Source organism: Muntiacus reevesi, chromosome 1 (genome assembly GCF_963930625.1).
Source record: "Muntiacus reevesi chromosome 1, mMunRee1.1, whole genome shotgun sequence".
Lineage (NCBI taxonomy): Eukaryota > Metazoa > Chordata > Mammalia > Artiodactyla > Cervidae > Muntiacus > Muntiacus reevesi.
Genome location: NC_089249.1, coordinates 109761901 through 109786850, shown reverse-complemented (window position 1 = coordinate 109786850; position 24950 = coordinate 109761901). Strand labels below are relative to the sequence as shown.

The window sequence follows — 24950 nt, the reverse complement described above, 5'->3', positions numbered from 1 at the left end:
TTTAACAGGCAGGGAAACTGAGGCCTTGAGGTGCATTCCTCGCTTAAAGCCTTACAACTAGTAAATGGTGAAGCCCAGACTCAAATTTTGAGTCTGTGGCAAAGCACATATTCTGAAAATATATGTTGTATGACCCCTCAATGCACATGTCTTCTAGCAGCCTGTGTAGGCTGCTACACTTCTGAGTAACCTGCAGAGGAGAACAGTCTCAGACTACATCCTATCTCTTCTCTCAGTTCATTCTATCTGTGTCTCTCCTCCCATTCCCTCCCCCCACCTCCCCCCTCTTATCTCAAGGTCTTCTTCTCTTACCTTTCAGACCAGGAAAATCAAAATTCTTCTCTCCTGATCGTGCAGAACAGTCCATTCGTTCAACAAATGTTTTGGGTGACTGTTCTATGTCAGGTCTTTCCTAGACACCGTGCACACGGCCGTGAAAGAAACTGATGTGAGTCCCTGACTTAATGATGTGATTGTGCTACTGGAGAGATGGCCAGAAAATACACAAGGGCAAGCCAGACAGGTACTGCTGAGAGGGAAATGAGGCAAGGGGAAGTGGACGCAAGGATGGGGCCACCCTTTAAGGTGAGAAGGAGGTCAGAGGAGGCCTCCCTGAAGAAAAGGCATTAGGACTGAGATCAGAATTCAGATAGGAGCAGACTAACTGAAGGGGATGGCATGGGGTGCGAACTGGGAGCCAGAGACAAAGCCCTAGAAGGGGCTGCGGACCCTCCACCTCCCCCCACAATGGGCTAAGGTAAAGAGGTGGAGTTGCAGGTGCGCAAGGTCTCCTGGGCTCCGGGGCTTCTGATGGCTGTGGGAAGCCGGGGAGTCGAGCACTTGCCTTTGGTGGGGGCAGCTTATTTGGGTATCTGAGCTGGGAGGAAGCCTTTGGGACTGAGCTGAGCCATATGTAATGTTAAGGTTGAAAAGCAGAAAACACCCTTTGAGGTTAAAATATAAATAACCCAAGGGACCTCATCCTGGCTGATTCTGGGCTCTAGAGAGAAGCTAGATAGATCAGAGCAGACGTTTCAGGGAAATTCCACTATATACCCAAATACCAACTTCACAGATCACCTTGAGAATTAAATGAGGTGATGCATGTAAAACCCTGTGCTTCATACCTATGACATTGAAAGTGAAAGTGAAGTTGCTCAGTCGTGTCCGACTCTTTGCGACCCCATGGACTATAGCCTACAACACTCCTCCATCCATGGGATTTTCCAGGCAAGAGTACTAGAGTGGGTTGCCATTTCTTCCTCCATTAGATATTCAATTTTCCTTGTCTTTTCTAACTAAAGAAGTTACCTCCTTTCCTAAGTCCTGAACCCTGCATGGACCTTGAGGGCCTCAAAAGAAAAAATAATGAAACTATGTTGGATCCCCAACAGCTTGGAAGCTCAGTGCCACATCTGGCTCTCTTACCTTTCCTGTAAATAGTGACCCCATGAGATTAAACAGCATGGCATAGAAGCAGCTGCCCAACAAGTTGTGCTCACTGAATAGCCTGGAAATAAATGGCTTGCTTCTTAAGGTTCTCCTGTAATGAGATGTCTCATATTCAAACCATCAGAAGAGGAAGTAGGGCCGTCTGAGTGGGGCTACAGAGAGTTGAGAGCAGGCGGCCCCCGCCCTTCCCATTCAAGGACATTGCTTCATCACCCGAGTGAAGCTCAGGCCAGGGAAGCCTCCAGGGCGGCCCAGCAGCTGCCTTATAAGGACATTCGCCAAGCCTGCCAGGTGTGTCATCCTGGAGTCCAAGAGGAGGCCGTGATGGCCCCAGTGAGTCAAGGCCTGGGTGGGTGATACAGCCTCAGAAAGCCATGTGGGGCACCAGTGAGAGTTTCCTTACTCTCCCCTCTTATATGTTTCCGTATGTTTTAAATTATTAGCTCATTAACCTTGGCAATTGAGGAAAGAGAGAAAAAGATTTTTGAGTTTAAAAAAACAATCCTCATAAGCTCTCATTTCAGTAGTGGAGGAAAGTCTCTCTGCTTTTTGGGGAAGTCAGGTGGGAGCAGGGGGCAGCAATGACATAAAGAAGATGTAGGTCTGTGGAGAAATCCCCTTGAGAATTACACAGCAGCCCCTTCAAGTGGGCTTCCCAGGAGGCTCAGCGATAAGGAATCCACCTGCTAAGCAGGAGATGCAGGTTCAATCTCTGGGTTGGGAAGATCCCCTGGAGGAGGGCGTGTCAACCCACTCCAGATTCTTGCCTGGGAAACCCTATGGCCAGAGGAGCCTAGCGGGGTACAGTCCAGGGGTCGCAAGAGTCAGATACAACTTAGAGACTAAACCAGCACCACCACAGCCCCTACAAGACAAGGCAAAATATAGTGATGCAGAGCTGGCCTCAGCCCCAGGGTGGCCCCAGCGAGACCCAGGATCTTTCTGTTGTCTCCCAGCTAAGGCCTGCCAGGGATGGGTGGAGTGGCCTCAGAGAATATTGGGCCTTTTGAAGAGTTGGCCACGACTGAAGCAACTTAGCACACACGCACAAACCAAACGAGGTGCAGTAGGCCTGACCAGAGGTGGCGCAGTGTCATAGCTAAGAGACTGACTTTTGAAATCCTATAGGTCTTGGCTTTGCCACTTTAGCTGGGTGAATTTGAGCAAGTTAATTAATCTTCCTAAGTCTTGACTGCCCGTTGTGTGAAGTACCTGTTCATTTAACAAATATCTACAAAGCGTTCCAATGCTTTAAATAAGCTCATCAAATTTTCATAAGTAGCCTGTGACATAGTCTCTATTATTATCCTCATTTTACAGGTGATGGCAAGTAACCTGCCAAGATCACATAGCCAGTCACTAGCAGAACTGGAATTTGACCCCAGATAGTGGGGCTCCAGGCTTCCCTAGTAGCTCAGCTGATAAAGAATCTGCCTGCAATGCAGGACACTCGGTTCAATTAATGGTTTGTGAAGATTCCTTAGAAAAGGGAGAGGCTAACCACTCCAGTATTCTTGGGCTTCCCTGGTGACTCAGATGGCAAAGAATCTGCCTGCAATGCGGGAGACATGGGTTCAATTCTTGAATTGAAGAGCGCCTGGAGAAAGAAATGGCAACCCACTCTAGTATTCTTGCCTGGAGAATCCCCACGGACAGAGGAACCTGGCGGGCTACAGTTCGTAGGTCACAAAGAGTCAGATACGACTGAGCAATTAAGCACTGCACAGCACAGTGGGGCCCCAGGGTCCGTGCCCTAAGCCCTAAGCTCTGCTGCTGAGAGTTTATTCGGCACCTGATGGGATTCTGGAGAATTCAGTGGGCCCTGCAATGTAAGAGCTTTCACCACGGTGCTGTGCAGAAGGCAAATGCCCACCGAGCGCCACCTGTTATTACCTTCGCTTATCTACATGAGGGTGGGAGACTACTCCGAGCAGACTCTGAGAGGAAGATTCCAGGGCTGGTAGCTTAATAAGACAGGCCCTGGAAGAAACTTGTAGCAGAGTGAGGGAATCAGGCCTGGAGAGGTAGGGACCCCAGGTTGTGAGATTTCAGGCGAAGTCTCATGAGATACAACTTATGAGCTGGTCCCCATCAAGGCCAGGAGCTGGACTTTGTGCTCATAAACTGTCAGCCATGGCTAAGGGTGGGGGGCGGGCTGGAGAAATGGAAACTCCCAGGCACCTCTGGGCAGGCAGTGTAATGACCAGGTGGCAGTCTTCCAAAGAGATTGGCTGCTATGAGGCCACTGAAAGAAAAGCAGCTCCCCCCCACCACTGCAGCTGGTCCCTTGGCTGGAATTGACCTCTAACTTCTCCTCCCTCCACCATTTCCCTCACTCCCCACCAGCAGCTCTACCAGTTTAGGTGGTTTGTTTGCTGAAATGACACAAACTTTAATCCGTGAAGGATCTGAACCCTTGGTTGCCATGCTCTCATCAGGTGGTAGTTACAGTAATTGCCCATCTCCAGCTAAAACCTGGCACCAAGGTATTCCCTCCAATAAATCCCCGAATTTCCAAACTATTCCTCCTTATCCCCAGGATGCAGCAGCAACCCTACCTCCTCATGATGATCAGGGTCGTTTACTCCGCCACGCTGCATCTATACGCTGTTCTCATATCTTTAACGCCCGTAACCTTGGTGACTCCATTCACAGGCCCATGTACTGGCACTGGGAAGGCTGAGAGCAGGTCACGTCATCCTGTCCAGCTGGTTGCTGAGTCTCTGATTCTATAGTAGAGTCTCTCTGGTGGGCATTCATATATGATATAATAATCCCTACACTTTGGGACCCCTTTGGGTGCTCCTCTCCCACATCACCTCATCCCCAATCTTCCAGTCTTGTTGCATCCAGACCACTGACCCAGCAGCCAAACCACGTGCCACAGCTCAGGACTAAAGCCACGTGTCTCTCTTCACAAACAGGATGACTGCTACGCTGCCTGCAGCTCTGCCCACAGGGAGGATTTTCTCCTGCCCTCCTACTCTCTTCAGACTCCCCCGAGTGGAATTGTGATGCAGCACAGTCTGTTTTCAGCTCACGCCAACAGATCCAGTCAGCTCTCCATGAGTCAGGCCTGGATTTTTTCCCCTCCTTTGCCAACTGGTCACAGGAAACTCCTGGCCATTGGTATGAGGTTATAGGGAAGTGTCAGTTCAACATAAGTAGGTGATATGCAAGTCTGTTCAACTCAGTCAGTTAGCGTATTCATGCCCTCTGGACCTGGACCTGCTCAGGCCCACTCCTAGCTGCACCATGACCTCTGTAGGATATATTATGCTGGGCCTCTCCAGCATTATGACTTGTGTGAATGACAGCCCTCTGTCTCTGAAAGGTAGCTCTGGATTCACATGTACTCGATGACTTCTGGCAAGATGTTCAGCCTCTTCCCAGGTTCAGTACCCTGCCAAGGGCTTCCATTTTAAAAGTGCATTATTTCTTGCAACAGATAGCATGTCCTTGCTCTGGAACATAGAGATCTGCACTGCATCTCCTCTAATGCAGCTTGTCAGAGACATTGCACAGTGCTCTCCTTTACTGCAGGTACCTCCAGCACTGTGGGGTTTTCCAGTTCATGTGGCCCCAGTGGCAGGACACCTTATACTGCAGCCCAGACCTGCTGCAGAGCCCCCTCTTTTGCTGGGACCAAATCAAAATTGCTAGTCATGTGAAAGTCCTCTGAAAAATGGGATGAAGCAGTTGTCACAAATGCAATATATATTGCTTCCAGTTCCTGAAGGACTTCCCAAGATTTGTGCCTGTTTCAAAGTTGTAAAGAGGTGCAGATGTATTAACTGGTCCTTTGCTTTGGAGAGAATGTTCAGCATAGTCCAGAATACTGGAGCCTAAAAACTTTACCATATAGCTGACCTCTGGAATCTCTGTAAGGTTTATTTCCAACACTCTAGAACGCATGTATCATCTTACCAGGGCATCCAGAGATGCCACTTCCAGTTTATCAAGTCTTATCAACATAAAGACATCAATATGGTGGACTGAAGGGCAAAGCACTTATAGCTTCTTAAGAAGGGAGAAGGATGACGTTCCAGGAGACATATTTAGATGAGCATGCCATCAATGCCAAGGAAAATTGTACAGTTGTATTAGTTAACCTTTTGTGATTGGGTAGAAAAGAAATTAGTGATCAATAGGAATTGGCAAGAGTTCTCTAAGAACAAGTCAGGCCAAGAGCACATGGGGTGCAAAAGAGAAATTGGAAATCAGTTCATTTTGTCTTGATAATGAGTACAAAAGAATGATTGAGAAGAGTGTAGGTAGAAGAGGTAAAGTGCATGGATAAGATGTTTATTATTTGTATGTTATATTTACCCAAACGATTCTTATCCATCAATAGTTGGAAATTAAATGTAATTTGTTCCCCTTTGTTGGTGTAGGAATGGACTATGAAAATGTTATCTTGTATTTCTTGGGAGTTAGTGAAAGCTGGAGTCGAAAATGCAGGACAAATTCCATAGGCTGTGAAGTTCTGCCACCAGGGGCTAATCTACCAAGCCAAGATGCCTCATGATGAGAAACTATCCCACATGGCAAAATGTTCCCCAAATGCCAGCAAAGATAAATCTCTCATATTGCTCTTTTAATCAACGGAAAGAAAAACTTTCCCCCATTTTGGCAAATGTATTGTTTTTGCTATTACAAGAATAAGACATCACACTATTCATTGTAAATTTTTCAAAATATGAAATAAAACATGAAAAAGTGAAAGTGTTAGTCACTCAATTGTGTCTGACTCTTGTGACCCCATGGACTGTAGCCCACTGGGCTCCTCTATCCATGGAGTTTCCCAAGCAAGAACTCTGGAGTGAGTAGCCATTCCCTTCTTCAGGGGATTTTCCTGACACAGAGATCAAACCCGGGTCTTCTGCATTGCAGGCAGATTCCTTACTAACTGAGCTATAGCGGCTCAAGATCAAAATAAAGTATGAAAGTCACTGAAAAGTCCAACATGATCCAGTGATAATCACTGTTAATGGTTTCATAATACTCTTTTCTACTTTCTTGCTGGATGAAAGGAAGTGTGGATAGGTAGATGGATAAAAAGCTTTATAATTTGTCTCTTTTACTTGATATATTGCAGGCATTTTTCCTTATATTAATAAAAATATCATGTAGGGATGTGAGAGTTGGACCATAAAGAAGGCTGAGTGCCAAAGAATTGATGCTTTCGAACCTTGGTGCTGGAGAAGACTCTTGAGAGTCCCTTGGACAGTAAGGAGATCAAACTAGTCAATCCTAAAGGAAATCAACCCTGAATATTCATCGGAAGGATGAAACTGAAGCTGAAACTCCAGCACTTTGGCCACCTGAAGTGAAGAGCTTACTTATCAGAAAAGACGTTGATGCTGGGAAAGATTGAGGGCAGGAGAAGTGGGCAATAAAGGATGAGATGGTTGGATGGCATCACCGACTCAGTGGACATGAGTTTGAGCAAATTCCAGGAGACAGTGAAGGACAGAGAAGCCTGGCATACTGCAGTCTATGGGTTCACACGACTTAGCAACTGAACAACAATAGAAATGCAAAGATATAGAGATTGCTTCTCTTCTAACAATTGCATAATATTCCATTATATGGCTGTTACCATGATTTATTTAACCAAATCACTATGACAAAAGATTGACTTATTTTCATTTTCAACTGTTTTATTATTAATGCTGCAAATAATATTCTTGCACATAAACTTTGTACTCTTATCCAATTATTCCTAGAGGACAGAGTCCTGGGACTATTGGGTCAAAGATCCTATAAATTCTAAATTTTGAATTATTATTGCTTAATTGCTTTCAGGAAGGGTTCTACAAATTTATACTCCCACCAACAGTGCAAGAGAGTTCCTGTTTTTCCCACCTCCTAGAAACAGCAACTTTCATTGTTTACATGGAGATCAAGTTCTGCCATGTTTCACGGCCATTGATATTGTTTCTTTTGTAAATTGTTTTCTAAATTATCTATCATCTTTGGTCAGCTTTTCTCTTAGGGAATTTGTCTTTTTATTATTGATTTCTAAGTACAGGTTACTTATTAGGGACATAATCTTTCTAATGTAGGGAGATATTTTTAGAAAGCTATTTTAGTAAATGTTCCTGGTTACTGAGGAAAATATGTAATATTATGATTAAATAACTGGCTCTTCATATACTGAGATCCTCCTCAGCTCTAGGCATAGAAGATATGCACCACACAGAAGATTCATGGAAGATGCACACAGATGCACCTTCCCCGAACTCAGGGTGCTAATTGTTTAAAACGAGACAAACCAAATGACAAATAAATAAATAGATGCCACATCACATGAAATGTCATAAGAGAGTTACAGGCAAGGTCCAGTGAGGGCCCAGAAGGAGAGAGTTGGCTCTGGTCTGGAAGAGCAGTAAAGGCTCCAGATCTCTTCCCTGGTTATCCTGGTTGTCTACCATGGTTGGCTTAAGCTGTTTGTACTTTTCTTTTTTCCTTTTTTTTTCATTTCAGTAAAGTATTTTTTTTATTGAAGTACAGTTGATTTACAATGCTGTGTTAGTTTCAGGGGTACAGCAAAGTGATCTATGTGTGTGTGTTTATGTATGTTCTTGTGTGTATAAGCGGCTTCAGTCATGTCTGACTCTCTGTGACCCTATGAACTGTAGCCTGCCAGGCTCCTCTGCCCATAGGATTCTCTAGGCAAGAATACTTGAGTGGGTTGTCATGCCCTCCTGCCAGGGATCTTCCCGAGCTAGTGATTGAACCCACAGCTCTTATATCTCCTGCATTGCAGGCTGATTCTTTACCACTAGCACTACCTGGTAAGCCTATATACATATATATATTCTTTTTCATATTCTTTTCCATAGAGGTTATTTTCTTATTGATTTGTCAGTGGGTTACTCAAATGTGCTATCATTAGAAACAGCATCTTGGACTCTGCTGGGATGTTTCGAATTCAGAAATATGGTGGAGTGGGGTTGTTGGGAGAGATAGCAATTTTCATTTAACAACTTCCCCTCTTCCATCCCCTATTCCTATCAGAGAACGCACAGGCCTGGAGTGAAGTTCCCACAAGAGCCAAGTCCCAGACCACTGGAATAATACACCAAGCTCAACTTAGGAATGGTGCTTTACACTGAATGAGTTTAGGCTAAATCCCCAAAGCAACTGGCAGGCTTTGAAGAGCTTTAAGTAGGGGAGTTATGCCTCCTATTCACGCTGTGAAAGTGCTTTAGCTGCTATGTGGAGGGTGGTTCAAGGAAAGCAAACTGGAAGCAAACTCACAGGGAGAACCCTGTGGGAGCTGCTGTAGGATGGAAATGCAGGCTCATCCATGGAGTGGAAAGATGTTACAGAGGCAGGAATTGGTGACTATCTGCACGTGGGGGATGGTGAGGGTTAGTGATGGTGCCGTTCACTGAGCTTGATGGCAGATGGGAAGAAGCAAGTGTAGGAGGAGTTCGGGAAGAAGTTCCTGTAGGATGCAGAATGAAGATACCCAGAAGGCAGCCACATATGAGAGTCCAGAGCCCATGGACAGCTCTCAGCTGGAACTCCAAAACTGGTTTTAAAATATACACACCACTATTGGTGGCTCAGACAGTAAAAAATCTGCCTCCAAGACAGGAGACCCAGGTTCAATTCTTGGATCGGGAAGATCCCCTGGGGAAGGAAATGGCAGCCCACTCTAGTGTTCTTACCTGGAAAATCCCATGAACAGAGGAGTCTGGTGGGCTACAGTCCATGGTGTTGCAAAGAGTCGGACACAACTGAGTGACTTTCGCTCCACATATACAAAACAGATAACCAACAAGGATCTATTGTATAGCTTAGGGAACTATTCTCAATATTTTGTAATAACCTATAAGGGAAAAGAATCTAAAACTGTATATAATATACAATAGGTCCTTCCTGGGGGCTCAGTCAGAAAAGAATCTGCCTGCAATGCAGGAGACCAGGGTTTTTAACCCTGGGTGGGGAAGATCCCCTGGAAAAGGAAATGTCAACCCACTCCACTGTTCTTGTCTGGAAAATCCCATGGGCAGAGGAGCCTGGCAGGCCACATATGGTCCATGGGGTCGCCAAGGGTCAGAAACACTGAGCAACAAAAAAACAACAAGCTGAATGTAACTGAATCACAGCGCTCTACACCTGAAACCAATACAACGTTGTACGTCAACTATGCTTCAGTCAAACTGTAAAATCCTTCAAATTTAAATGAAAAGTTAAAAAATAAAGTTGTGAGGCTGCAGCCTGTCACTGAGTCCTGACGTCCTGGAATCACCCTTGCAGCGGCAGAATGCTCAGCAGGGGCGGCAAAGAACCCTAGGGAAACCCAGAAGCTGCAAAGAACCCTAGGGAAACCCACGGAGGGAGAGGCCCGCTGGACCACCGAGGACTCCTGGATGGATGCCGCTTCTCCACTGGCTCCGAGATGCCACCGCATGCGTCAAAACAAAGCCAAGACTGGTTCTCCAGCCCACTTGGTGAACTCAAGCTCAACATTTTAAAATATTGTCTCCAGGATTTCCATTCCCAGTTCAGTCAAACCACGTTTCTCACGTCTGCATACACAGCTGAAGAAACCAACCTCAGGATGCATGGTGTCTCTGTCACTGCGTTTAATCAGTGACTTTTGCACAATCCCAATTAGCCTTCTATTTCTGGGACTCTGCTTTCTCACCATACATCCTCTTCATCTCATTCATAGCCCCGTGGAGAAATATTTCAACATAAGGAAGCATATAATGCGGAGGAAGAGAAAACACACCCTCTAAGGGCAGATGCTTTCGTTGAAATGAGGCGAGACCAGCAGCTGCGCAGGGCTCCCCCGGCTGGGACTGGGGCCAGTTGGGCAGACTGGGAACCAGAGGGCAATGACTTGTCTGCCAGACAAGTGTGTCTGACCCTTGCCTAACAGAAAAGTAATTTTTAGCACCGATTAGGGAGGATTTGCTCTTGCTTTAGCATGATCTATTTTTCCACTAGGCAGGACTCATTCAGCGGCCCTCCCAGAGCCCTTTCTTACACTCTGGTCTGAATCACACTTTGAAAAATTAATTATTCACCATCTTGTATCATCAGTTATGCCCCCAAATACATCAGAAGTTCCCCGAGGGGAGCAGAGACCATGATATTACTTCTCATGGAGTCTCCAGGTACCCGGGGCTAGTCTGCACCCATGGGAGGCCTTGGTGATGGACGTTGAATCAGGCAGTGTGAGCACTGGGGCCCACAGTCCTGTTCCTCGTAAGCAGGGAAACTGAGCCCCATGGAGGCTCAGCAGTGTGTCCAGAGCTGGAGAAGCAACACCAAGGCTCCTGAGCAGGGCTGGGACTGGTCACGAGCATGGCCCTGGCCAGTCCCCCTGCACTCATTAGCCATATGAGCTGGGGTGAGTTACCCTGCCTCTGTGTCTACTTCTACAAAACAGAATCTGTGGGAGAAGCAGAGCTCAGGGAAGGCATGAAGATTGAGTGGGCAGATCCAGAGAAAGCCAAGAAAACCATATCATTTCAATGAAGTATTTGCTGCTTCTAAGTATATACCACAAATTCACTGAACAACTACATTTTCAATTCATCTCTACCTAGAGTGAAGTTGGGAGTGGAGCTTCTTGTTCCCCAAGCACAGGGCTGTTCCTTCCAAACACAGGGGTCCATGTGCCTTAGAGCACTGTCCAGGTTGCATCAAAGCTGAAACATCTACTGTCAGGGCAGAGACCTGCTCCCAGACCCTGAAACTGGGAGAGAAGTGTGACGGCAAGTGATCAGAGGCAGAATGCACTGTGAAGGAGGCAGGGTAAACTCACAAGGACCACGCTGGGTGCTGGTGGTGGGAGAGGAGGGACAGGTTGACTCACTCTCCAGAGCCCCTCCCACACCTTGAATCCAGGCTGTGTTCTCTTGTAATAGGGAAGAACACATGTGACTCCATATTGGATCAGATCCTTTTACTTTAGCCTTTGTATTCTATTGCTTTTGCTACAAATACAAAATGTTGCCTATAGCCTGAAATATACAGGATAGCCGGTTCTCAAGGATCTAACCTTCAAAGTATAATGCTTCATTTAGAAATGGTATAATATATGAATGGTATAACCATTCACACAGAAATTAAAAGTGACAGAACAGAGAATAACATTTGTCTTGTTGGAGGTTTACAGGAATATTGTGATCTGACCTATGTAAACAGCAGCAAGAACAAAGGATTTCCATGCCAAGAAGTTTGTAGCAACCAATCACATACCCTCCACTCTTAGTATAAAAGAAACCTGAATTCTAACTTCAGTAAGAAGGTTCTTTGGGACACTAATCCACCATCTTCTCAGTTTGCTGGCTTTCTGAATAAAGCCACTATTCCTTGCCCCAGCAACTGGACTCACTGGCCTGTCTTGCAATGAGCAGTATGAGCATAGACTCCGTAACATGCTCAGTTACACCCCTTTGCTGAGTGCATAAATAAATCCCCATGATCTGTTTATGCCACCTCTGTGTGCTCTTATCCCCATGCCCCAGCCCATCCTCCTATTTCCAGAACTTCAGCCACTAGCATATTCCTTTTCCCTTCCACCATCATTGCTGCTTCCATTATATAGGGTTTGTACTTATCTATTTGGTTTATTTATTGGTTGGTTTTAGAGTATGCTTCATTAGCACAGAGTTTAAGAAAAAACTAGCAAACTAGACCATATTTGCTAAGGGTGTATATTTAGGTGATACACTACAAAGAGTGGGGCTTCCTCGGTGGCACTAGTGGTAAAGAACACATCTGCCAATGCAGGAGACATGGGATTGATCCCTGGGTCAGGAAGATCCCCTGGAGAAAGAAATGGCAGTCCACTCCAGTGTTCTTGCCTGGAGAATCCCATGGACAGAGGAGCCTGGTGGGCTAACAGTCTATGGGGTCACAAAGAGTCAGACACGACGGAGCAACTTAGCACGCATGCTAAAAAGAGCACCCATACTACCCAAGGTACTGTCACAAGCACCACACACATATCAGCTCAGAGTTAATCTTTTAAACAGCCTCATGGGCCTTCATTCTGTCATAATCTTCACATCACAGACAAAGAAAGTGAGCACAGAGAGATAAAGTATTCTACCCAAGGATATGCAGAAGGTGAGTAGAGGAACCAAGCAGTGAATGGACACCTTCTGTCCTCAGAATCCATGTTCTTACCACTGCATTATGCTGCCTTGTAAAAAACACACAAAAGCACGTGGGAATGATTGCTTCGGAAGTCAGCATAGTACTTACCTTTAGGGAAGAAAAGGGATCGATATTAGAAAGGGATGAAGCGGAGATGGCCAAGGTTCCCTCATGACTTAGGTGGTGGCTGCATGCATGCTCAGTCCATCAGTCGTGTCTGACTCTTTGCGACCCTATGCACATTAGGCCTGCCAGGCTTGTCTGTCCGTGGGATTTTCCAGGCAAGAATACTGGAGTGGGTTGCCATTTTCTTCTTTAGGGGATCTTCCTGACCAGTGAACAAACCCACATCTTCTGCGTCTCAAGCTTTGGAGGTGGATTCTTTACCACTGAGCCACCTGGGAATCCCAGGCGATGGTTACATAGGATTCATTTTGTAATGATTTGTTGAGTTGCAGGCGCCTCTTACGTAACATACATTACTGAGGGCTAGAGGAAGGCATACACTGAGCTTTGCAGTTGTGGTTTCTATTTACATGGGTGGAAAGCTAGAAGCTCCACCTCAGGATTTGCTTCTCAGCCCGGTCCTCCCACAGCGTGTTGGGGCCCCTGCTTCATGTTGTCGGCCGTGTGGCACAGCCTCCTGGGCACCAAAGGAGCCAGAGTGCCTGAGAGGCTCGTGTGATTGAAAAAACTCCCATCCTGGGCTCCCTCATCCTGGGGCCTGGACATGAAGGCAGGGGAGGGGCTTCTTCCAGACTTCCTTGCGAAGGCCTCCAGAATAATCCACCAGGAAGGCCAAAGCAAGTCTCAGCCCAGGGCAGCCAGGGCCAGAGCCATGCTGGGTCCAGAGGGAACAGGCAAGGCCCCTAGTCTTTCACGTGCTCATCTTGCTTGACTGTGACCTCCCTGCCTTGACCCTCCTCTCCATGCCATCTGAGACCCCCACAGGCACAGACCCCTCAGACCTCTGCCCTCATCATTGCTCTCACTTGCTCTTCACTGGCTGGTGACAAAGAGCCATTGTCCACTGCTGCCCAGAATGAGACTCCGGCTCTTTCATGGGATTTTCAGATAGTGAGGCAGGGGACTTGGGCCTCCAACCCTAATCCCATTAGAAGTCAGTGGGACCCGGACAAGTCACTGTGTTCTTCTCATGGCCCGTGGTTCCTCACAGGGGGGCCCCCATGGTGTCATTTCTCCCGGGAGGGATGACTCATCACTTAAGGGAGAGCCTGTGTCTGCAATTTTGGATTTTGGCACTGGTATGCTGATGATGACACCAGAATTCCCCTTCCACTCCCTACCCAGTCTTTAGAGTCCAGCCTGCTTCCTGGCTCCCCCTCACGGGGTTCAGCCCTGTGAATTCAGCAAGGTCAGCACAGTCCCCTCCCCTCACCCACACTCTGCTCACTCCCCCTGGGCCAGTACACTCACTCCCAGCTCAGCCCTGTCTCCTGACTGCCTACCACTCTTTCCCCTGCCAGTGTCAGGAGGGTTTGCAATATGGGAGACACCTTGTCAACTCTTCTATAAATTCTCTCATCTAATCTCCATTTAAATACAGCTCCTGGCACACAGGAGTGGGCCCATAAATATTTCTTGACTGGATGCATCCTTACAATGATCTTTTATGGGAGGTACTATTAATGTCTCCATTTCATACATGAGAAATTAAGGCTCAGAGATGTTAAATAACCAACCCAGGGTCACAATGACTAGTGTCAAAGCTCAAATTCCAAGGGCATGTCTGTTTCTAGGTCTTATGTACTCACCCCATTGGTCTTCCTGGTCTTCTACAGTTCATTCATTTATTTAACAAATATTATTTCAGTATCTACTATGTGCCAGGAACCATTCCAGTTTCTTGACTGCAGAAGAAAATAAAATAGAGAAAATTTCTGCTTTAAGGAGCTTACATTTTAATGAGGGACACAGACATAAAATATGATAAATAAGTAACATTTATAGTATGATCAATAGTGGTAGGAGCTGATGAAATAAAGAAGGGAAAGAAAGAGTGGGGTGTCATTTTAAATGGGGTGAGCAGGAAGGCTTCACAAAGAAGGGGTAGCTGAGTCAAGACCTGAAGGAGGTGAGGGAGACGTCTCCTAAGATATCCACGGGGAAGAGCACCAAGTTCAAAGGCTTGAGGCAAAGAGGATTCTTGGTGAGTCCCAGGAATAGTGAGGGACCCCATGTGGTTAGGGCAGAGTTACCGAGGGCGATGGCGGTGGGGCTCAGAGCCAGGTCGCATAGGGCCTTAAGCCATTGTACATAGGGGTATGAACCCTGAGAGCCATGGAATTCATCAGAAGACTTTGAGGGGAGGCATGCCATGTTCCTGTGTGCTCTCAACAAGATAACTCTGCCTGTAGATTGAGACTTGAGGAAAAGCAAGGCCAACGCGTCAGATATCAGGAGGCTGCAGTGATAACCCAGGTAGGATATTATGGTGGTTTGATGGGGTGGTGTCAGTAGAGGTGGTGGGAGACAGTTGATTCGGAATACAGTTTGCAGATGGTGCTACCAAGATTCCAGATCCCTGTACCCACTTGCCTGCTGGACACCTGAAAGTTCCCTGGCACCCCAGACTCAACATCTCCCCCCAAGAAACTGTCATCCCTCCTGTCCTTTAGTCTCTGTTAATATCACTCCATCTAGACAGTGGTCCATCACCCTCAAGCTTCCACATGTAATCAGCTGTCCCATCCAATCTGCTCTCTCCTGCCTCATTCCCACTCCTCTCCCTCCTTCAGGGCCACGTCCCTCTGCCTGAACTCTCAAGTCTGCTTCATCTGGCCTGGGCTCAGCAGGCTCCACATCACACTGGATGGATCTTTATGGGAAACAGACCACATCTGTTTAAAACTCTTCTAAGACTCTCCATTGCCTGTTGAATAAAGACCAAATTCTCTGACCCAAAGCTGTCTATAAGAAATAGATTGTGAGCCACACAGGTAGTTTGGCTTTCTCTAGTAGCCACATTTTTAAAAGTAAAGAGAAAACAGGTAAAATTAATTGTAAATATTAATATGTGGTTTAACATGTAATCCACACAAGAGATATTGAGATTTATATATATAGTTATATATGAATCATACACACACAAAGTCTTTGAAATCTAGTGTATAATTTACACTAACAGCACACCCTCATTTGGACCAGACACATTTCACACAATCAGTAGCAATGTGTGGGTACCAGATTGGACAGTGCAGCTCCAACCTTTCAGCCAGAGCCCTCTCCCATGGTCTTTTCTTTCTCCTCTCCTTTCTCAGCCTTGTCCCCAATTCCACCTCCCCCTGCCACTTGTTCCTCTTGCTCTTGCAGATCCTACCAGCCTAGAGTACCCCAAACACACATGCTATTTTCTGACTCCCCACGCTTACACATAAACACAGTGATGCACAGTAACAGGTCTGTATCTGCTCTCAAGAGCCAATTCTGCACTTCTCTTCCCCACATCCCATTCAGTGATGCCATATTAGTGGCTTGACATGAGCTATGATGGGAATATTTACATCACAGAGATTGGTAAACACTGTAACTCAGTCTTTTGGAAGGATGGGGACCACTTGCTAACATATCACTGCACATAATACCCTTGTATAAATCCTCTTCTCCCACCCCTAATTCATCTGATACACTTATCATCTAATACACTGTCTGTGTAGGTTTGCCCTCCTACTAGTCTTCAAGTTTGAAAAAAGAGTGTAGTTTTCTGTATCCAACTCTTAGTATATGAATTCCTCCCTCCTCCTATGTTTTTCATTTCTCTGAATATCCTATCATAATTATCACTGTATTTAAGAGACCATAAAGAGAAGAAGTTTATAAGTTTGAAAATGAAACCCATCTGGGAACGAATCCTGCCTCCCCTACTTAATTACAAGGAACACTGTTTTCCATACCTGAAAAGTGGTTTAAAAATATGTCACCACGAAATTATCATGATGATTAAATTATATAAATTGTTTAGTCCATTAACTGGCACACTCAAAACATTTAGATATTATTAAGTCTTTCAGTATTTGTCACTTGTATAAAGTACTTGCTCAAACACTTTTGTTAAAATAAATGTTTAATGAAATTTCAGAAATTCTTCAAGTATAATTCAGAGTGTATGAGTCAGAATTCCAGCTGGAGACAGATGGTACATACACTTAAAGAGATGACTAAGAAGGGTTTGTTAAAGGACTCTTTAGAAAGGTCTGAGCAGGGCTAAGTTAAGTCCAGGCTTGGCAACAGCCTGTTACCACCTCTAGACATGAAGATGTGATGGGGGAGCACTGCCCTGAACCCAGTGAGAACCATAGCTGTAGGAAAGGCCATCCAATGAGAGCTGCAGCCTCCACGAATGAACTTAGCAGGTGTCAAACCATCGAGTTGGGGTTGGAGAGACAACCCACCTCGATTTCCTCCAGCTTACCTGGAGGACCCCAAGGTGGTGCTTCCCACTGGCTAAACCCAGGTCAAGCCCAGGGCAAGGAGCCCTCACACAGCTCCTAAAGATCAGCCTCTTGGGCAAGATGGGCTGGAGGCTCAAAAGGAGACGAGAGAGAGAGGCTTTAAATGGATTGAAGCCCCTTCAGCCTGCAGTTGTCGGGTCTTGCTTACACACCAGAGATAATAACAAATGAGACTGGGTCTTGAAGGACAGAATCTGATAGCAAGCATTCACATGGGCCAAGTCTGTTTTCTCAATGTAAGAGGGCTGATCTCATTCTATAACCCTCTACTCAGCTGGCACCTAACCATTCTTGGAGTCAGGAAGTCCTTCCCTATCTCTCACTTCAAAAATTCCCACCACAACAGAAACATATTGTATTTAAAGAGTTTTCTATAGAGAGGGAAAAGAAGTGTGTAAATAGACAGATAGCCTCAACTGAAACACCACTACAGAAAAGCCAGGTGGGCTGCAGTCCATGGGCTCACAAAAGAATCAGACACACTTAGCAACTAAACAACAAACAACAAAACAGTGCTTTTACCTTTACAACAGATCATCGCAGTTCTTTTAATTTTTCCTCTGTGGTCCTCTTTTCCAACTTTCTGGTCACTCTGTAGAAGTGGCCTGTTGAATATCCTACTGATTCAGAAGAACTGTTAAAATGTTGGTGTGATTATCTTTGCTGTTGTTGTCAGCCTGGAAAAGGATGGTTTTCTTGGAAACGGCTGGGAGGAGATTGTAATCGTTTCCTGGTTTTTATCGTGGAACCTCTTCAGCTTCTCCACAAACCCCTTATTCTGGAGAAGACAGTTATGGCTGGATCGACTTCGTTTCCCTGTCGGTCCTAAAATATGCTGTTCTGAGTCCTCCCTTCCCTGCTAACCATTTCTAAAAGTACCAGCTGAAGCCCATTCCACAGAAAGGTGCCCCAGGAGCGGGTAGGCAGTGAAGGACCCAGACTCAACCAGCATTCTGACTGCTCCAGTAGAACGTAAGCCCCACGAAGACAGCGGCCACATCTACCAGCTCGCCTGTGTCCGCAGTGCCCAATCTACTGCCTGGCACGTACCAAGTGCTCGGTGTTTTTATACACTGAATAAATGAGTGAATGCACACTGTGTGCCAAACACTCTCATGGACAAAATATGGACGATCTTGTTTTTCACATGTGAAAACTGAGAGTCCAATATCATTTAAAGTGTCAGCAGTGGGCAAGACCTCTACATCAGACCTTCTGGCTTTTGTAGTCAAATGCACCCCACTGCTTGCCATCTAAGATGCCTTCCTTCAAACAAGCTACTTTGCTTTGCCTTTGCTATTCCCTCGGCCAAGCTTAATTTTTCAGTAATAAGTCCTGGACAACAGGGGCTGCCACGATCATGAGCTCCTCCCTCCACAGTTAATTAACCCATAGGTATTATTGCTGTTGTTGGTTGGTTGGTTGTTAAGTCATGTCCAACTCTTTGTGACCCCAGGGACTGTAGCCCACCAGGCTCCTCTGTCCATGGGATATTCCAGGTAAGAATACTGGAGTGGGTTGTCATTTCCTTCTCCAGGGAAGAAGGTTCCTTCTCCAACCTAGGGATTGAATCTGAGTCTCCTGATTGGCAGGCAGATTCTTTACCACTGAGCCACCAGGGAAACCAATGCCAGAGACTCAGCTTCAATCTTTGAGTCAGGAAGATCCCTTGGAGGAGGAAATGACAACCCATTTCAGTATTCTTGCCTGGAAAATCCCATGGACGGAGGAGCCTGGCGGGCTCCTGTCCATGGGGTCACAAAAGAGTCAGACACGACTTAGCAACTAAGCAACAACAACCCATATGTGTTACTGTCTCATTAACAATTGCCTTGGCCCAGGACCTTCCCCATCTGATCCTAAGATCTGCAGCCACTTTGGGGGAGATTCTGAGTACAGCCCAGAGGCTTCTCTTTGAGTAAACTACTGCTGAGATATTAGAAACCTTAGCTGCCTCAGAGCCACCACCTGCCAGTATTGGGCTTCACGACCCAGTGGTCTGGCAGTTTCTGGGGCATCCCTGGTCTGGGTGGAAGCCTGTCTAGTTGCCGGCTCCCCCAGGGTACCACATCCAGCTGTAACCTGGCTCTAAACTGAGATTCCCTGGAGTTTCTCCCTCCAGGCATCCCCATGGACTCCTGGACATCCCTGGCCTAAGAGCCCCAGGGAGTGGTGGCCCTCCCCCGCCCCCCACTCCATGCAGTGCCTCACTGTCCAGGCTGTCTCCTCACCTGCAGCCAGAGCTACAACACCAGGACTCCTGTTGCCTCTGCCTGTGCTGGCTGTGTTCTCTTTGGCAGAGCCACCTGTGGAGCTGCAAACCCTTGAGTGAAAGGCATGCTTTCATCCTTTTGCAGTGCCTTCGCCTCCACTAAGAATCTTACAAAACTAACTCTTTTGTCGGGCTTGGGACAGTGTCACATTTCAGAAGTACAGGACAACAGCTAAAATATAATCTAAAAGGAATTTCTTTCTTTCTCGTTCCTCACACAAGTCATTACAGAAGCTAGACAAAGACAGGAACTCGTGAACATCCACATTTTCGCTTCCATCTCCTCGGCTCAGAGTTGCTCTGAGAGGCTGTCCTTCTATCCCTGAAGAAAGCTCCTCTACCCTCTGCCTCCACCCCCATTCCCTTTCTCCCCAGGACCGTGTTCTATGGCTCGATGTGGCTCCTCTCCCAGCAAAAAGATCTTTCCCAAGTTGAGGAGAAGTCAGGAGTGCACAATTAAAGAATTCTTTCTAGATGCTGGGAGGGAGGGAGTAGTGAATACACACACTGACATCAATTCCGGTCCATCAGTTTGACAGTTTTCAGAATAGGCATAGCCTCATGATTTTAATCTTAGTCACTAACCACTAGAAACATCTTTCTTTCTAATCTTTCTGATGCTTAAAGTGTCACGTTAATGATTACCATCCCACCTTGGTGACAGAGCCAGCTGGCTGGTGAAAAACACCAACTCTGTGCTTGAGGCTGGCTCAGGAGTCCTAGTTGGTTAGTTGGTTTTATCTGGTAGAGGTGGGGGAAAGCTGCAGCCCTGCATCACGGCTCTAGCTTGTGTGGCATAGCCTGTTCACCATTTATTCAATCAACCACGATTTTCTGTGCAGCCATTATTAGTCCTGTTCTCTGCCATTAATACATACAGAAGACACAGAGATGAGTAAGTCTCAGCCCTCACCTTCAAGGAGTGCACCTCAGAGACTAAGGCAGCGATTGTGTGATCTCATCAATCATAACACAATTCCAAGGTGTTACAGCAGACACAGAGGCAGGGCACCATGAGGTCCTTAGGACAGAACAACTAACTCTGATGTAGGATAGAGATTGATCAGTATAAGAAGTTTTCCCAGATGGCTCAGCAGGTAAAGAACCTGCCTGCAATGTAGGAGACACAGGAGACGTAGGTTCAATCCCTGGGTCTGGAAGATCCCCTAGAGGAGGAAATGGCTACCCACTACAGTATCCTGATGATGGGAAAGATTGAGGTCAGGAGGAGAAGGGGATGACAGAGGATGAGTTGGTTGGATGGCTCAATGGACATGAGTTAGATCAAACTCCGGGAGATAGTGAAGGATGGGGAAGCCTGGCATGCTGCAGTTCATGGTGTTGCAAAGAGTCAGACACTACTGAGTGACTAAGCATGCAAGAAGGCTTCTCAGAGGAGGTGATATTTGAGCTGAGTCAAAAGAGAAAAGTAGAAGCACTTCAGAGGAAGAATGAAATACAAGCATTTCAGGAAAAAGGCATGGAACAGGCAATGCCATAGTTGCGTGAAAGGGGGTGCTAAGTTTGGGGAAGGGTGAAAAGTTTAGAACAGTTGGAGGGTATGTGAAGCAGAGTGTGGGAGGGGATACTGGGAAGTAGGTGGGGGCAAGAATATGAAGGACCTTGGACAGTCTAAAAATATATTGGAGGAAAATAGAAAAATGAAAAATTACCTGTACTCCTCATCCTTTATCAAATGTTACAGGAAGTACTACACAAAGGAAATGTCCTCTTTGCCCATCCAAAATCACCATACCAAGGAAAACTCTGCTAATAGCTTAACAAATGTCCTCCCCATTTCCTAAATTTTTGCAGGTATTTTCATGTATTCAAATTTAAATCACATTTTAAAAGATGCTATACCTACTAACCTGCATTTCCCACCCACCTGTCCCCAGTTAGTAACATAGCAGATATTTTTACACATCAGTTTATACAGAACTATTTTGTTGTTTTTAATGGGTAATGAGGAACCTGTATGCAAGTCAAGAAGCAACAGTTAGAACTGGACATGGAATAACAGACTGGTTCCAAATAGGAAAAGGAGTACGTCAAGGCTGTATATTGTCACCCTGCTTATTTAACTTATATGCAAAGTACATCATGAGAAATGCTGGGCTGGATAAAGCACAAGCTGGAATCAAGATTGCCAGGAGAAATGTTAAATAACCTCAGATATGTAGATGAAACCACCCTTATGGCAGAAAGTGAAGAAGAACTAAAGAGCCTCTTAATGAGCGTGAAAGAGGAGAGTGAAAAAGTTGGCTTAAAGCTCAACATTCAGACAACTAAGATCATGGCATCCGGTCCCACCACTTCATGGGAAATAGATCGGGAAACAGTGGAAACAGTGGCTGACTTTATTTTTCTGTGCTCCAAAATCACTGCAGATGGTGATTGCAGCCATGAAATTAAAAGACGCTTACTCCTTGGAAGCAAAGTTATGACCAACCTAGACAGCATATTGAAAAACAGAGACATTACTTTGTCAACAAAGGTCTGTCTAGTCAAGGCTATGGTTTTTCCAGTGGTCATGTATGGAGAGTTGGACTGTACATGACTATACATGGTCATGTGAGAGTTGGACGATAAAGAAAGCTGAGTGCAGAAAAATTGATGCTTTTGAACTGTGGTGTTGGAGAAGACTCTTGAGAGTCCCTTGGATTGCAAGGAGATCCAACCAGTCCATCCTAAAGGAGATCAGTCCTTTAGGACTGATGTTCATTGGGTGAACATCAGGGTGAACATCATTAGAGAGTTCATTGGTGGGACTGATGTTGAAGCTGAAACTCCAATACTTTGGCCACTTGATTAAAGAGCTGACTCATTTGAGAAGACCCTGATGCTGGCAAAGATTGAGGGCAGGAGGAGAAGGAGATGACAGAATATGAGATGGCTGGATGGCATCACTGACTCGATGGACATGGGTTTGGATGGACGCCGGGAGTTGGTGATGGACTGGGAGACCTGGCATGCTGCGGTTCATGGGGTCGCAAATAGTCAGACACAACTGAGCAACTGAACTAAACTGAATGAAGAACCAGAAAAGGATGCTAAATTCAACGGTGAGTGGATTGGATCTGTTTTATGTTGAGGCTGGATGAGAGAGAAGAGGCCAGGGAGCCCACTCAGGGAGGGTAAAGATGAGAATCCCACTGAAAAGTCCATAAGGATGAGATGCAAGAGAGGCTTCTGAGGAAGAATAAGCAAATTGGGATTTCCCTGGTGGTTCAGTGGTTAAGAATCTGTCTGCCAATGGAGGAGACATGGCTTTGATCCCTTGTCTGGGAAGATCCTACATTCTGTGGAGCAACTAAACCTGTGTACCACAACTACTGAAGTCTGCAGTGCCTAGAGCCCGTGCTCCACAATGAGAGAAGCCACCACAATGAGAAACCTGTACACCACAACTAGAGAGTAGTCCCTGATTGTCACAACTAGAGAAAGTTCACACGCAGCAATGAAGACCCCAAGCAACCAAAAAAATAAACAAATAGAAATAAATTAATAGTAAAACCATAAGTAGGTTGCAGTGACCAGTGTTGGCAGGGCTGTGCGAAAGCCTTGGTAAAGGTTCATTGTGTTGTAGTACATTGTGTACTCAGAGTAGCTTCAGAAGAAGCATTTTAAAAGGAGGATTCAAGGGCAGGAGTTACAATGAGGTCCCAGGGAGCTGGAAATCCAGAAATAGAAAACTATCATGGGTCAAAATCACTGTCTAACTCTTTCTAGAGTGAGAGTTTCTCATTCCAGTCTCTCTCTGAAGATCCACCTCAAAAAACTCCATGTGTCTGCTTCTCTGTACACTTGTGCCTAGCTGCACTCTGAGGCTTTGCAAAGCAGGCTATACCGAAAACAGATCAGGGGTGGGTGCATGCTTGTGTGTTGGGGCAGTGGAGCCGGGGGCGGGGGTCGCTTCTGAATTCCCTGGACAATTTGAACACAAAGCAAAGGTAAAGAACCTTTGGAGGGACTTTTTCCATGTCTCTGAGGCCCATTTCCAAATTCTCAGGAAGGCTGTGATTTGCCCAGGCAGGTCAGGGGTTTGCTCTGGTTCAGTCAACTATGGCCATGGTGGAGCTCCAGGCAGAATAACTGTGATGGTAACTCAGCCTGGAGGAGAAGGAAGTGGAGGAGAAGGAAGCAGGAGGGTGGATGCCAATCTTGGCACTGAGATTTTGCAGTTCCACACAGTACAACCCCACCAGATTTTACCTTTACCTCTTGCCCCTTCCCCTGGGGACAAAGCCTGGGGCTAAGAGGACAGAGTGTTCTGTGTCACTGACATGGGTCCCATTATGCTGTCTCCACCTGAAAAGACAAAAGGAATGATTTAGACCCTGGACTTCAGGCTGCCCTCCTCCACAGGAGCAGCTCAGTCTGAATTGGGGCAGGGTGGTGGGGGGGCCAGGCGGGGAGGAGCAGGCAAGTAGAAGTGGAAGCAAACAGCTGCGAAATGACATTTTGTTGGAATCAGCTTCTGTCTTCAGAATGAGTAACTGCCAGTGAATGGTGGCTTCATATTTCCGTCCAGGTTTGGAGGAGGAAGTGAGATGGAAAAGAGCTGACCGTTGGGATACAGTTCTCAGGAACCAGCTGCCTTCTGTGCTTTCCTCCACATTCACCTGCATCATGGGCCACTCCTCCTACTTACCTAAACTTCTCCCTGGATGGAGAATGCATCTCCCCTTCCAGGAGAGGAGTGGGAACTTGGCCCAACCACAAGAATTTTCTGTTTCCTACTCCTCTAACTCAAAGTCAGACTCCTCCTGGGTCTTAAAATAATCACAAACCTCAAGAACAGCCCAAGGGTGGATTTGAAACCAGTGACATCTTTATTTTTTCTGTTCTGCAAGGGTTTATCTTCTCTTCTAATATCCTACTCTTGACCTTTCAACCATGTTTCTATATTAATACTTCTGCCTGTTCCATAACATATGGATAGATTTAAGTGATTTTCTTGAGTTTTGTTTTTACATCTCTGGAAAAGCTATATTGTCACGCCAAGACAGAGGACTTGGCTTGAGACACAGAAGATCTTTAGACAAGTTCCAGATTTGCCAAGTACTAGTTTTGTAACCTCAAGCAGATGACTTCAGTTCCCTCCTCCGTTCTCCCATGACTATGTTTATACTTCTATTATTATATGTATCATATCTCTGTGCTACCTAGGAGATTCAAAACTTCTCAAGACCAAGCTTTTGTTGGTCTGGGGGAAAATGGCATTGCCTAGTACAGTGCCTGACACATAGTAGACATTCCAAAAACTAAAACATAACCTCTTGAAGTTTATAAGTTAGAGTAGTTTTACCAAATTATAAATATCTTAAAAGGCAATTCATGTAATTTATAAACTATAAAGAATAATATGCATATCTAAAAGTTATAACAATGTCATTATAGAAATCTTTAGAGCTTTTAAAATTATGGTTCCATTAAATTAGTCCTTCTTCATATTTGAAAATTTTAGGGTAAGGGATTTGTGAGAAAAAGCTAAGATTGCTCATTTACAGTGATTTTTATTAATCACATGACTTATTCAGCTTCTAGTATAAACCTCTGTTCTCACATGTCCTTTTTAAAATTCAATTAGTTACATTGTTTAAGGGTTGATATATTTG

At 45.7% G+C, this 24950-nt stretch overlaps 1 long non-coding RNA gene across 2 annotated transcripts in view; it reads right to left on the bottom strand.

Annotated features, from left to right (window-relative positions):
- The window catches only part of LOC136163343 (uncharacterized), a 44179-nt gene that overhangs the window by 7821 nt on the left and 11408 nt on the right, over positions 1–24950 (bottom strand). The window contains exons 2-3 of one of the 2 annotated variants that reach the window (XR_010662225.1): positions 23545–23640; positions 14361–14456 (exon numbers count right to left, since the gene is read on the bottom strand). This is a non-coding gene — a long non-coding RNA (uncharacterized lncRNA). Of the gene's footprint in view, positions 1–14360; positions 14457–17579; positions 17737–23544; positions 23641–24950 lie in introns of those variants that run through there. The other variant, XR_010662226.1, reaches the window with a different exon arrangement.